Source organism: Gorilla gorilla, chromosome X (genome assembly GCF_029281585.2).
Source record: "Gorilla gorilla gorilla isolate KB3781 chromosome X, NHGRI_mGorGor1-v2.1_pri, whole genome shotgun sequence".
NCBI classification, from domain to species: Eukaryota; Metazoa; Chordata; class Mammalia; order Primates; family Hominidae; genus Gorilla; species Gorilla gorilla.
The window spans coordinates 62,153,494-62,168,739 of NC_073247.2; the positions used below are offsets into that span (position 1 = coordinate 62,153,494).

General features: G+C 37.3%; 1 pseudogene; it reads right to left on the reverse strand.

Annotated features, from left to right (window-relative positions):
* Positions 1-13,775: 13,775 nt before the first annotated feature.
* Positions 13,776-14,671, reverse strand: LOC101144603 (thiopurine S-methyltransferase-like; annotated as a pseudogene).
* Positions 14,672-15,246: the final 575 nt, after the last annotated feature.

Consider the following 15,246-nt stretch of genomic DNA (forward strand, 5'->3'; position numbering starts at 1 on the left):
GAGCTTGAATCAATAATTTAAAACCACCCATAAAGAAAAGACGAGACCCACATGGCTTTATCACTAAAGTCTATCAATCATTTTTTGAAATACTAATTCTTCCTGAACTCTTCCAAAAAACAGAAGAAGGAATGCTTCTCATCTCATTTTATAAATTTATAGCTTTTTATACCCTGACACCCAAACCAAATACACCACAAGAAAAAAAAAACCTACAGATCAAAATCTCTTATGAATATGGATACAGACACTTTCAACAAAATACTAGCAAACTGAATATGGCAGCACATAAAAAGAGCTATACACCATGACCAAGTGGTATTTATCCCAGGAATGCAAGATTGGTTTAATATTTTAAAAAATCACTTAATATAATACATCATATTAATAAAACAAAACTAAAAAATACATGACTGTCTCCATAAATGCAAAAAAAGGATGTGACAAAATCCAACATTCTTTCATGACAAAAACACTAAAAAACTGGGAGTAGGTGGGGACTTCCTCAACATGATAAAGAACATCTATGAAAAATCAACAGCTTATGTCATACTTCTGTTCAAAGACTGAAGGCTTCCCCCTGAGATCAGGAACATGACAAGGATGTCTGCTCTCACCGTTTTTACTCAGGATTTTACTGGAGGTTATAACCAGTGCAATTAGTCCAGCAAAATAAATAAAAGGTATCCAGATTACAAAGGAAGGGTTAAAACTATCTCTATTTGAAGATGGCATCATCTTGTATACAGAAAATCTTAAGGAATCCATAAAAAACGATAGAACTAATCAATGAAGAATCAGAAAGAAAAGTTGGAAAAGCAATCTTATTTACAATAGCATCCAAAAGAATAAAATATTTAGAAATAACTTTAACCATGGGGATAAAATATCTGTACAGTGAAAACTATAAGACATTGATGAAAGAAATTGAAGACACACGTAAGTAGAAAGATATCCTGAGTTATTGAAACAGAAGAATTAACATTGTTACAATGTCCATACTACTCAAAGCAATCCGATGAAAATAAATGAAAATCCTATCAAAATTCTAATCTTATTTTTCACAGAAAATAAAAAATACTAAATTTGCATGAAACCACGAAAGACCCTGATTTCAAAGCAATCTTAAGAAAGACTAACAAAGTTAGAGGCATCACACTTCCTATTTCAAGCTGTATTGCAAAGCTGTAGAAAGCAAAACAGCATGTTACTGGCATAAAAGCAGACACATAGAGCAATAGAATGGAGAGCCCAGAAATATACTTATCCATCTACAGTCAATTTATCTTTGACAAAGGTGTCAAAACCACGTCATGGGGAAAGGCTCTTCAATAAATTGTATTGGGAAAACTGGATATCCACAGGCAAAAAAAAAAAGGACACTTATTTTACACTACTTACAAAAATGAACTCAAAATGAATTAAAGACATACATGTAACACTTGAAACCTTAAACTCCTACCAAAAAAAAAACAGGAAAAAGATCTCCTTGACATTGTTCTCAACAATAATTTTTTGCACATGACACCAAAAGCAAAAATAAACAAGTGGGGTTACATCAAACTAAAAAGCTTTTGCACAACAATGAAAACAATCAATAAAATGAAAATGTAACTGACAGAATGGGAGAAAATATTTGTAAACCATATACCTGATAAAGGGTTAATATTTGAAATTTATAAGGAAGTCCTACAACTCCTTAGCAAAAACAAAACAAGAAAAACAAAGAAAACCCAGAAAACAACAAAAAACCCACTCCTAATAATCCTATTAAAAATGGGCAAAGAAGCTGAATAGACATTTTTGCAAAGAAGATATACAAATGGCCAACAGATATAATGAAAAGTTGCTCAACATTACTAATCATCAAAGAAAACAAAACCACAATGAAATATCACCTCACATCTGTTAGGATAGCTATTATAAAAAAGACGAGATAACAAATGTTGACTAGGATATAGAGAAAAGTGAACCCTTGCACAGGTTGATGGGAATGTAAATTGGTGTACATTAAGGAAAACAGTATGGAGAATTCTTGAAAAATTAAAAACAGAACTACCATATGATCAAACAATCTCACTTCTCATTATATATCCAAAAGAATTGAAATCAAGATCTTGAAGAGATAGCTGCACTCCCAAATTCATTGTAGCATTATTCAGAAGAGCCAAGATATGAAAACAACTTGTATGTCTATTGACAGATGAATGGATAAGAAAAAAAACTGTGGCATATACAAACAATGGAATATTATTCAGTCTTTAAAAAGAAGGAAATCCTGCCATATGTGACTATGTGAATTAACCTAGAGAACATTATGCTAAGTAAAATAAGCTAGTCACAAAAGACAAATACTCAATGATTCCACTAACAGAAGGTATCTAAAACAGTCAAACTCATAGAAGCAGAGAGTAAAATGGTGGTTGTAGGGGCTGGGGCAAGGAAGAAATGGGGAATATGTTAAATGTGTATAAAGTTTCAGTTATGCAGGATGAGTAACTTCTAGAGATCTGCTATACAAGTTGGTGTCTATAGTCAACAATACTGTATTGTGCACTTTAAAAAACTGCTAAGAGGGTAGACCTCATAATGAGCATTCTTACTACAATAAAAGGAGAGTCCTGAGGAAACTTTTAGAGATGATGGATATATGTTAATTACTTTAATTGTAGTGATGGATTTATTGTGTATGCCTATGTCCAAACTTACCAAATTGCTTGCATTATATATATGCAGGTGTGTGTGTGTGTGTGTGTGTGTGTGTGTGTGTGTGTGTGTGAAATCTTACCATCAAGCCAGTAATCAAGAAGGTGTGGTATTGGTATAAACACAGGCATATTGAACAATGGAACAGAATAACAACCCTTAATAAGTGAAATAATTCCAGTCAGTAAAAACACAATTCTAAAAGATAAAAATATAACCCAGAAATTTTACTCCTGAGTATCTTCCAAATAGATACAGAAATATTCATTCATGCAAAGACTTTTACATGAATGTTTATAGCAGAAATCCTCACAATGGTTAAAAAGTGAAAGCAACACAAATGTCCATCAATTGCTGAATGGACAAACCACATTCCTCAAAATCTGAATTTGTCAGTCTAGATTAACCTCTGTTACTCAGTCTGGATCTCACGGACCTCAAACCTCATTTCTTCACCCTCTGGACATCTCAGCCTTGCCAATCCCTCATTCTCAATTTTGTCATCCACTGGGATGTAGGTTATCAGCATTTAAGGGTATGAAACTTGAGGCTGATGAGTCACAATTTTTAAAAAGCCAGTATCTCCAGTTGATCTAATCTTTATCTCCCACTCTTTAAAAATTTTAACTCCTACACATAACCACCATTTCTCTTCCATCTTCAAATTCTCCTACTCTAGTGGTTACTCCCATCAATATACAATTTATGCTCTACTGTCCTCCATTTTCAACAAATACCTTCCCTTGATGACACTTCCCTACCAGCTATTGTTCTATATATCTGCTGTCCTGTTTATATGCTGGATTACATTTACTGATTTGCATATGTTGAACCAGCCTTGCATCCCAGGGATGAAGCCCACTTGAACATGGTGGATAAGATTTTGATGTGCTGCTGGATTCGGTTTGCCAGTATTTTATTGAGGATTTTTGCATCGATGTTCATCAGGGATATTGGTCTAAAATTCTCTTTTTTGGTTGTGTCTCTGCCAGGCTTTGGTATCAGGATGATGCTGGCTTCATAAAATGAGTTAGGGAGGATTCCCTCTTTTTCTATTGATTGGAATAGTTTCAGAAGGAATGGTACCAGCTCCTCCTTGTGCCTCTGGGAGAATTCGGCTGTGAATCCATCTGGTCCTGGACTTTTTTTGGTTGGTAAGCTATTGATTATTGCCTCAATTTCAGAGCCCGTTATTGGTCTATTCAGAGATTCAACTTCTTCCTGGTTTAGTCTTGGGAGGATGTATGTGTCGAGGAATGTATCTATTTCTTCTAGATTTTCTAGTTTATTTGTGTAGAGGTGTTTATAGTAGTCTCTGATGGTAGTTTGTATTTAGAATGCCGATCATTAAAACGTCAGGAAACAACAGGTGCTGGAGAGGATGTGGAGAAATAGGAACACTTTTACACTGTTGGTGGGACTGTAAACTAGTTCAACTATTGTGGAAGTCAGTGTGGCGATTCCTCAGGGATCTAGAACTAGAAATACCATTTGACCCAGCCATCCCATTGCTGGGTATATACCTAAAGGATTATAAATCATGCTGCTATAAAGACACATGCACACATATGTTTATTGCGGCACTATTCACAATAGCAAAGACTTGGAACCAACCTAAATGTCCAACAACAATAGACTGGATTAAGAAAATGTGGCACATATACACCATGGAATACTATGCAGCCATAAAAAATGATGAGTTCATGTCCTTTGTAGGGACATGGATGAAGCTGGAAACCATCATTCTAAGCAAACTATTGCAAGGACAAAAAACCAAACACTGAGTGTTCTCACTCATAGGTGGGAATTGAACAATGAGAACACATGGACACAGGAAGGGGAACATTACACACCAGGGCCTGTTGTGGGGTGGGGGGAGGTGGGAGGGATAGCATTAGGAGATATACCTAATGCTAAATGACTGATGAGTTAATGGGTGCAGCACCCCAACATGGTACATATATGCATATGTAACAAACCTGCACGTTGTGCACATGTACCCTAAAACTTAAAGTATAATAATAATAAAATTAAAAAATATATATATCTGCTGTCCTTCACAGCACAACTTTTCTGATAAGTTATCTAATTGGTTGTCTCCCACCCTCTTCCAGTCACTCTTATATTTCTTCTTGTCCTTTAAACAAGTTTTTTTTTTCATGGTCTTTTTTTTTGTTTATTATTATACTTTAAGTTTTAGGGTACATGTGCACAATGTGCAGGCTAGTTACATATGTATACATGTGCCATGCTGGTGTGCTGCACCCATTAACTCGTCATTTAGCATTAGGTATATCTCCTAATGCTATCCCTTGCCCCTCCTCCCACCACACAACAGTCCCCAGAGTGTGATGTTCCCCTTCCTGTGTCCATGTGTTCTCATTGTTCAATTCCCACCTATGAGTGAGAACATGTGGTGTTTGGTTTTTTATCCTTGTGATAGTTTACTGAGAATGATGATTTCCAATTTCATCCATGTCCCTACAAAGGACATGAACTCATCATTTTTTTACAGCTGCATAGTATTCCATGGTGCATATATGCTACATTTTCTTAATCCAGTCTATAATTGTTGGACATTTGGGTTGGTTCCAAGTCTTTGCTATTGTGAATAGTGCCACAATAAACATACGTGTGCATGTGTCTTTATAGCAGCATGATTTATAGTCCTTTGGGTATATACCCAGTAACGGGATGGCTGGGTCAAATGGTATTTCTAGTTCTAGATCCCTGAGGAATTGCCACACTGACTTCCACAATGGTTGAACTGGTTTCCAGTTCCACCAACAGTGTAAAAGTGTTCCTATTTCTCCACATCCTCTCCAGCACCTGTTGTTTCCTGACTTTTTAATGATTGCCATTCTAACTGGTGTGAGATGGTATCTCATTGTGGTTTTGATTTGCATTTCTCTGATGGCCAGTGATTGTGAGCATTTTTTCATGTGTTTTTTGGCTCCATAAATGTCTTCTTTTGAGAAGTGTCTGTTCATGTCCTTTGCCCACTTTTTGATGGGGTTGTTTGTTTTTTTCTTGTAAATTTGTTGGAGTTCATTGTAGATTCTGGATATTAGCCCTTTGTCAGATGAGTAGGTTGTGAAAATTTTCTCCCATTCTGTAGGTTGCCTGTTCACTCTGATGGTAGTTTCTTTTGCTGTGCAGAAGCCCTTTAGTTTAATTAGATCCCATTTGTCAATTTTGGCTTTCGTTGCCATTGCTTTTGGTGTTTCAGACATGAAGTCCTTGCCCATGCCTATGTCCTGAATGGTAATGCCTAGGTTTTCTTCTAGGGTTTTCATGGTTTTAGGTCTAATGTTTAAGTCTTTAATTCATCTTGAATTAATTTTTGTATAAGGTGTAAGGAAGGGATCCAGTTTCAGCTTTCTACATATGGCTAGCCAGTTTTCCCAGTACCATTTATTAAATAGGGAATCCTTTCCCCATTTCTTGTTTTTGTCAGGTTTGTCAAAGATCAGATACTTGTAGATATGTGGCGTTCTTTCTGAGGGCTCTGTTCTGTTCCATAGATCTATATCTCTGTTTTGGTACCAGTACCATGCTGTTTTGATTACTGTAGCCTTGTACTATAGTTTGAAGTCAGGTAGCGTGATGCCTCCAGCTTTGTTCTTTTGGCTTAGGAGTGACTTGGCAACGTGGACTCTTTTTTGGTTCCACATGAACTTTAAAGTACTTTTTCCAATTCTGTGAAGAAAGTCATTGGTAGCTTGATGGGGATGGCATTGAATCTATAAATTACCTTGGGCAGTATGACCATTTTCACGATATTGATTCTTCCTACCCATGAGCATGGAATGTTCTTCCATTTTTTGTATCCTCTTTTATTTCATTGAGCAGTGGTTTGTAGTTCTCCTTGAAGAGGTCCTTCACATCCCTTGTAAGTTGGATTCCTAGGTATTTTATTCTCTTTGAAGCAATTGTGAATGGGAGTTCACTCATGATTTGGCTCTCTGTTTGTCTGTTATTGTTGTATAAGAATGCTTGTGATTTTTGTACATTGATTTTGTATCCTGAGGCTTTGCTGAAGTTGCTTATCAGCTTAAGGAGATTTTGGGCTGAGACAATGGGGTTTTCTAGATATACAATCATGTCATCTTTTCATGGTCTTTAATAATTTGCACGCTGTCAAATGAAATGACAATTTCTTTGCTCTTGTTTAACCTCTTAGCAGCACTAAACACTGCTCTTCATTAAAAATTCACTCTTTCTTCTCCTGTATTCCATGAAAATACTCTCTTTTGGTTTTCTTTCTTCCCATGTGAACTCTTTTCCTTGACTTATTTATTAGCTCATTTGCTGCTAAACTTCCTCTACATATTGGTGTGCTCCAAGTTGTAGCCTTGAATTCTCCTTTTCTACATTTTCTGTCTAGGGAATTTTCTTTTCACTTTATTACCGTAGTTAACATCTACATCTTCCATCTCCTGTATTAATCAGGTTGATTTGTTGCAAACAACAGAAAAATACTCTACATTACTAAAATGGAATCTGATGTAAGGACATTGAGCTGTACAGGGAATCAACAGGAAGGCTGGAGAACCAGGATTAAACAGCAAGCAGAATCCATGCTAGCCTGGGAAGTAGAAATGATTGTGAAAGTCATGCCTGAGAAATAGTCTAGTTTGGGCCTTCTTACTTGCAATACTGCTACTCTGGCTATCTGGTGCTGCTGACACTTGACTTGTAATGCTTCTGTTGCTGGATGTTTTGTGCTCCAAACAAAACTAATTTGTTAATTTTTTTCTGGGTATTGAAAATCCTGAGTGGGAGCATTTGATGGTCACAGTCTACACCAGCTTTCAAAGGCTGAGGGTGGGAGTGTAGGGTCTAGCTTGGTTTCTGTTGTGGGAGGTGGGGGCACTGCCTCTCATCATCATTTAAACAGTGGTTGAAACTCTCTGAAGGATGGAGCTTCAGATACTGAAAATAAAGAACGAATAGAAAAATCTGTGTCTCTAGCTTTGATCACTCCTTTGGGGTCCAGACTCAGCATCTGGAAGTTAGCATGACTAAAATTAAACTCATGATCCTCACCTAAACAAAACAAAATATGTAACACTCTTGCAGTCTTACCTATACGAGTAAAGCTACCATCCATCTTCTCAGATCAAAAACCTAGGCATCATCCTTGGTTTTACTTCTTTTACCTTTATATCTTATGTTGAATGATTCAGCATATCCTGCCTACTCTGCCTTGTAGTATATCCAGCTTTCATCTCCACTTTTCTCCATCTCTACTGGTAGTCCCCTAGTTTAGGCTACCACTGATCATTTACTCAGACAACCTAAATTAGGAGGTGATTGACCTCCTAACTGGACTCCTTTGTTCTATTCTTTTTTCCACAGTTTTTCACACTATAAAGTGATCATTTAAATCGAGTGACATGATAACTCAGTTGTCTGTGTCCCTCCATTGGCTTCCCATTTTAGTTAGAATAAATTCTAGACTTCTTGGCATAAACAAGACCTTATATAATCTGGCCGCTACCTAGTCTCTGACTGCATCTCATGATTTTTTCATCCCTCCAATTTATCCTACTATTACTCACTACTTTAATTATGCTCCAGTCACTCTGGCATTCCTTTGATTCCTAGAATTAAGCAAATCCTTTACCAGCTGGTTCTACCGATTGCTTTCCAAAGATCCAAAATACTATTACTGGTCTGTTCACGTGGCTGGTTTCTCATCATGTTTTGATAGTAGGTCAAGTGTAACATTCTCAGAGATGTCTTATCTAGCTTTACTTTTGCATTATCTATTTTTTTTTGCCTTTTGGTTTTGGTTCGCTTGGTGTTGTCCCCTCTTATGCCTGGTAATTGTTTATCAACAATCAAATACTACATATGAAGAATTGTAAAGAAAATTTTAGCCTTATAAAAATGCCATCTTCCTCTGTTTCTGGAAGGCAATTAAGATAGGAAGAGATTAACTTATCAGAGTTTGAGATGATGTAAAGCTAGTCTTAGTCTCTGTAAGAGATGGTCACAACCTTGGATAGGTTCACTGCTATACACCTAGTATCCAGCAGTTTCTCCATAATACACTATTGGCACTTTTGATAGAGAAATTCATTTTGCATGACTGTCCCACACATTGCAAGATTTTTATCCTTTCTTCCAGTCACTGTGACAAGCTTCACACATTACCAGAAGCCCCCTAGGGAGGCATTAACATCATTGATTGAGATATAATCTCTTGAACAATATAAGAGGCATAGTAGGCATACAACGAATGGTTCTGGGTCAACAAAAAACTGACAGCCTCACAAATCTACATTCATGTTGCTTAGGGTTGCCAGTCTGGGACCAAGAGGAATTACGGCATTTGAAGAGAAATAATGTGTATCGATTATTTTAAAGCATCCTCTGTTTCAAGAGGCAAAGCTTGAATGTGCAATGGGGTGATAACTTCGGTTTTCTCAATCTAGCTTGAACTGTATTATAGAAAAGATACTAATAATAATAGGCACTGTTTATTGAGTTACTAAGAGCCGTAAAAAGGCCTACTTTGTTAGAGTGCCAGCAACATTTTCCAGATGCTTCAGGTGGAATCCGTTTCTTACTCTTGTGTCAGCTGAAATTTGAGCTTGAAAGAGACACTCTATTCTGAGGGAATCCACTTTTACAAGCCATTTTCATTATGCAGCCATCAAAATAGACATATCTAAGTATTATTTTGAGAAAATCCATGCACTGGGGCATGATTTATATGCAGATGCTTCAAATTAAGGTAGTAAATACTAAGCTGAATAATATAAAAAGCTGTATTGATAATATAAGGTATATCTTGGCAGAGATCAAGACGTTACCTCCTTTTTGGCTGGGCCAGAGAGAATGGGAGTTAGTTTTCTAGTCTTAGAGAATGTGGGGCAGAGTCAAGTGGGATCACAGTCTGACGAAGTAATTAGATTCCTGCAATATTGTGGTAGGTCAGGGCATAAGTAGTGGACATTCCATGATATGGAAAACCATAGTGTCACCCTTTTGTGCATTGTAATATCCTCTAGTTTCCTAAAATGGGTAGCATGTTTGTTAAACCTTATAGTCTGCTGTTAGCAGTGTTTTGGGAATGAAGGAACAGGTAGATCTGGGAAAGGAAAGAGCAGTAGCCTGCGGAATTGGATGGAGACCCTGACAGTTCCCCGCTAGAGAAGGCTGGAACTGCCAACTAAGCCGGAGGTGACAAGTAACAACCCCCATGGATTTCTGGAACATGTAAGCACTGCCCGGGGAATTTAATATATATTAAGAGAGAGTTCCTGTAGTCAGCCAGGTAACGGTCTCAGAAGGAACTTACTTGGTATTGTTGGAAGAGACAGACAGGGAGAGAGAGAGAGAGAGAGGCTTTTCTCCACCTCTGCCTCTCCGTTTTTCAGCCCACAGAGAAGATAAAACAGAACTTGAAATGGGTATGTGTTTACATATGAGAGTTGAAAAAAGACAGTAGAATATTCTCTTGGTCAGTCTCAGCTGGGAACATGTGTGTCAGGTGACTCAATGTTTTTGCTGGTCTGTGCATGTCTACAAATGACCACAAACGTGCTACAAGTATTGATTTGGGGGTTACAAATAAATTTTAGCAAGTATACAAATTCCAGTGTACACCAGAATTCAACAAGGCGATGATGAAGAACTTCGGAGGCACAGAAACTCGAGATAGCAGCATAGAGAGGGAAGTGAAGCCCCTGGCCTAAACAGGCTTTGGAGTCAAGAGGCACTCCCCATTGTGGGAAAAAGGTAAGCAGAAAATCCCTAGCAGTGCTCATTCTCACCATGGATGCCTGCAATCCTAGCTACAGGAGATCATGACAGCCCTCACAGGTCCTGAGTCCAGTATAGGGAGCTGCCTAGAGTTCATGTGACTGCATTCTTTTAGAGAGGGAATTCACACTACATTTTCCTGTGACCCCAGGACTCACGGGGGCTCAGACTGCTGCAGTATGGTGCCATTTTGAAAGCAGAGTCACGGGAGTATGTATTGCCCTTGATGTTCAATGGCCCCTGTATCTCCATATCCCTGGAGCCCTGTCAATATCCCACCACAACCACCTACAGGGCTGCACAGTGGGGTGTTGAAGTCCTCAACTATTATTTATTGGGGTCTGGTTATCCCTTTAGCTTTAATAATATTTGCTTTATATATCTGGGTGCTCTGGTGTTGTGTGCACACATATATTTACAATTGTGATATTCTTTTGTTGAATGTTTTTTTACTGTATAATGTCCTTCTTTGTCTCTTTTTATAGCTTTTGATTTGAAGTCTGTTTTGTCTGACATAAGCATAATTACTCCTGCTCACTTTTGGTTTCCATTTGCAAGGAATATCTTTTTCCATCCCTTCACTTTCAGTATACGTGTGTGTTTTCACAGATGAGGTGAGTTTCTTGTAGGCAGTATATAGCTGGGTCTTTAAAAAAATCATTCAGCCAATCTATATCTTTTAAACAGGGAATGCAATCCATTTACATTCAAAGTTGTTATTGATTAGGTGAGGACTTACTCCTTTCATTTTATTGATTTTCTAGTTGTTTTGTATGTACTTTGTTCCTTACTTCTTCTCTTATTGTTTATTTTTGCAGTTGGGTGGCTTTCTGTAGAGATAAGGTTTGACTTTTTTCTTTTTCTCCTTTGTGTGTTGGCTCTACCAGTGAGTTTTATAGTTTCACATGTTTTCATGATCATCTTTTCACTTCCAGATGTAAAACTCCTTTGAGCATTTCCTGTAAGTCTGGTCTAGTGGCAATGAATTCCCTTATTTTTTGCTTGTTTGTGAAATGTTTTACTTCTGAAGAATATATTTGCTGCCAAATATTTTATGGGTAAAACTTCAAAAGCACAGGCAAAAAAGCAAAAATAGACAACTTGGTTATATCAAACTAAAAAGCTTCTTTACAGTAAAGAAAACAATGAACAGAGTGAAGAGTGGGCAAATATATTTGCAAACTATTCATCTGACAAGAGATTAATATCCAGACTATACAATGAACTCAAAAACCTCAACAGGAAAAAAACAGATTATCTAATAAATGTGGGCAAATGATATGAACAGAGATTTCTAAAAACAAAACCATGCAAATGGCCAATAAGTTCACGTAAAAATGCTCAACATCACTAATCATCAGGGAAATGCAAATCAAAACCATAATGAGCTATTATCTCACTCCAGTTAAAATGGCTAATATCAAAAGAAAAAAATAACAAATGCTGGTGAGGATGTGAGGAAAAAGGAACTCCTATACTGTTGATGGGAGTGTAAATTGCTGTAACTATTATGGAATACAGTATGGCAGTTCCTCAAAAAGTTAAAAATAGAACTACGATATGATCCAGCAATTCTACTACTGGGCATTTATCCAGAGGAAAGGAAAGAGATGTCTGAATCCCCATGTTTATTGCAGTACTATTCACAATAGTCAAGATATGGAATCAATCTAAGGGTCTGCCAACACATGAATGGATAACGAGAACGTGGTATATATACACAATGGAATACTATTCAGTCATAAAAAAGTAAATCCTATCATTCATTGCAATATGGTTAAGCCTAGATGACATTATGCTAAGTGAAATATCGGGCATAGCTGGGCACAGTGGCTCACACCTGTAATCCCAGCACTTTGGGAGGCCAGTGTGGGTGGATCACTTGAGCCCAGGAGTTCAAGACCAGCCTGGGCAACATAATGAGACTCTGTCTCTACAAAAAATTAAGAAATTAGCTAGGTGTAGTGGCTCATGTCTGTAGTCCCAGCTACTTAGAGGGCTGAGGTGGGAGGATTGCTTGAGCCTGGGAGGTCAAGGCTGCAGTGAGCCATGATCATGCCACTGCACTACAGCCTAGGCAACAAAGCAAGCACCTGTCTCAATAAATAAATAAATAAATAAATAAATAAATAAATAAGAAATATCAAGCACAGGTACATAAATATTGCATGTTTTTACTCATGTGGGAGCTAAAAAAGTTGAGCTCATAAAAGTATTAGAAGAGTAGGATTGTGGTTGTTAGAGGTTAGGAAGGGTAGGGAGGAGGAAAGGATAGGGAGAGGTTGATCGATGGATACAAAATTTCAGCTAGATAGGAGGAATACATTCTAGTATTCTATAGAACTATAGAGTCACTGTAGTTAAGAATAATTTTGTAACTTAAAAAAGTAGTACAACTTGGGAATATTTTGCTTCACATAGACTGGATTATTTAATTAAAATTTATTTGTTTATTGATTCTGTTACACCTAAAATTATGTATGGAGAATATGTGTGAAAAGGGATACTAGAATTTGAGTAAAAACACAAGGGTTTATAGTAAAAGATAATCTTTTATATAACTCTTGGGACCATCTTGAACTCTATTGAAGTGTTACGTCCTTCAATCATTCTAAATTTCATAAAGATTGTCAGTTTTTCTGCCAGGTGTGGTGGCTCAGCCTGTAATCCCAGCATTTGGGGAGGCTGAAGTGGGAGGATTGCTTGAACCCAGGGTTTCAGACCTGCCTGGGCAACATGGCAAGACCTCGTCTCTACAAAAAATTAAAGAAAAAATTAGGTGGGTATGGTGGCATGTGCCTGTGGTCCAAGCTACTTGGGAGGCTGAGGTGAGAGGGTGGCTTGAACACAGGAGGTTGAGGCTGCAGTGAGCAATGTTTGTGCCACTGCACTTCAGCCTGGGTAACAGAGTGAGACCCCATCTCAAAAAAAAAATAATGTCGGTTTTTCTAGGTCTGCTATATTTATGTAATATGCATTGCATTTTTCTTTTATTTTTTAATTATACAAATAATACATGCCGATTGATTTTTAAAAGGTCTTTCAGTCTATATGACACACAGGTATAATCTTTCACCATCATACTCTCCTCTTCAAAGGAGCTACTTTACCATTTTACTATGTAAGTTCTTCTAAAAACTTCTATGCATTTTTGAGCAAGAATCTACTATATTATTTATAAGCAATAAAAAATTCATCCATTACATTTTGAGGCCTCAGCATAATTTTCAATTGCTCAGAAATTCAAAAACTCAAAAACATTTTGATGTTACTTTATTTTGCTTACATCTTACTTACTTTTCTGTAAGTAGATACAACCTTTTAAAAATGTGGTCAATTCCCAAACTTTTATGTCATTCCTCAAAAGCATCAACCTTCTCAAGACAATGAATATTACATACTGTACTGAACAGCCTTTCAATTTCAGCAAGTAGAACACAAAATGGTGGGCCTGCATGTTTAGTTGGATCATAGGAAAGAACACACATGAGGTACTGAAACCCTTTACCCAGGTTGGACGACATTATAACTGCATAGCATTTGTGATCAGCTGGATTAATGGCAACTAATGCTCTTCCATCCTAAATCCTGTCAAATTTGCCAATATTTGCTCTAGGAGGATAAAAAATACAGCAACAGTACAATGAAATGTTCCCCAAAGAACTCTTAAACACTTTGGCTCCAGGAATTTTGGTGATTGGCTCTTCTGAGTAAGAAAGATTCTGCTCTGTAAAAAAAAATCTCATATCCCACACCAAGCACTTGGTGATTTCCACACCAAAAGTACTTGGTGATTTCCACACCAAAAGTACTTGGTGATTTCCACACCAAAAGTACTTGGTGATTTCCACACCAAAAGTACTTGGTGATTTCCACACCAAAAGTACTTGGTGATTTCCACACCAAAAGTACTTGGTGATTTCCACACCAAGTACACTGTGTCCCCAGTCTGCAAAATATTTCATCTCAACTGCTTTTCCACACAGAGGAAAAAATACCCTCACTCCACTCTTGCCTTTAAGAAAAGTATCTAAATGCTGCTTTAATAGCTGATGTCCTTGTTTTTGATGAAAACCAATATTTCAGTTCACCAACTTGTCTTGCCATTCTTGCAGAGTTAGTACTTGTTTTTTTGCACCTCAGTATCTGGGTACTATTCAATATCAAGTGAAGTCCTTGTACCATCCATAGTTTTGTAGACACTTTTGTCTCACAATCACATATCTTCAATGCCTTTATGGGTTTATTATAAAGGATATTGCAAAGGATAAAGATGAAGAGATGTGTAGAGTGAGGTAGGCATGCCATGCTCCAGGAACCTCCAAATGTTCAGCTACCAGGAAGCTCTCTGATATGTTTAGGCTATGTCTCCATCCAAATCTCATCTTGAATTGTAGTTCCCATAATCCTCATATGTGGTGAGAGAGACCCAGTGGGAGGTAATTGAATCATGGTGGTGGTTACTCCCATCCAGTTCTTGTGATAGTGAATGAGTTTTCACAAGATCTGATGGTTTTATAAGGGGCTTTTCACCCTTTGCTCGGCACTTCTCTCTCCTTCCACCCTGTGAAGAAGGATGTGTTTTCAAAATGATTGTAAGTTTCCTGAGGCCTCCCCAGCCATGCGGAACTGTAAGTCAATTAAACCTCTTTTCTTTATAAATTACCCAGTCTTGGGTATTTCTTCATAGCAGTGTGAGAACAAATTAATACACTCTCCAACAATAATTTACAGTATATTTTTAAACAGAAACAAGGATTTTGA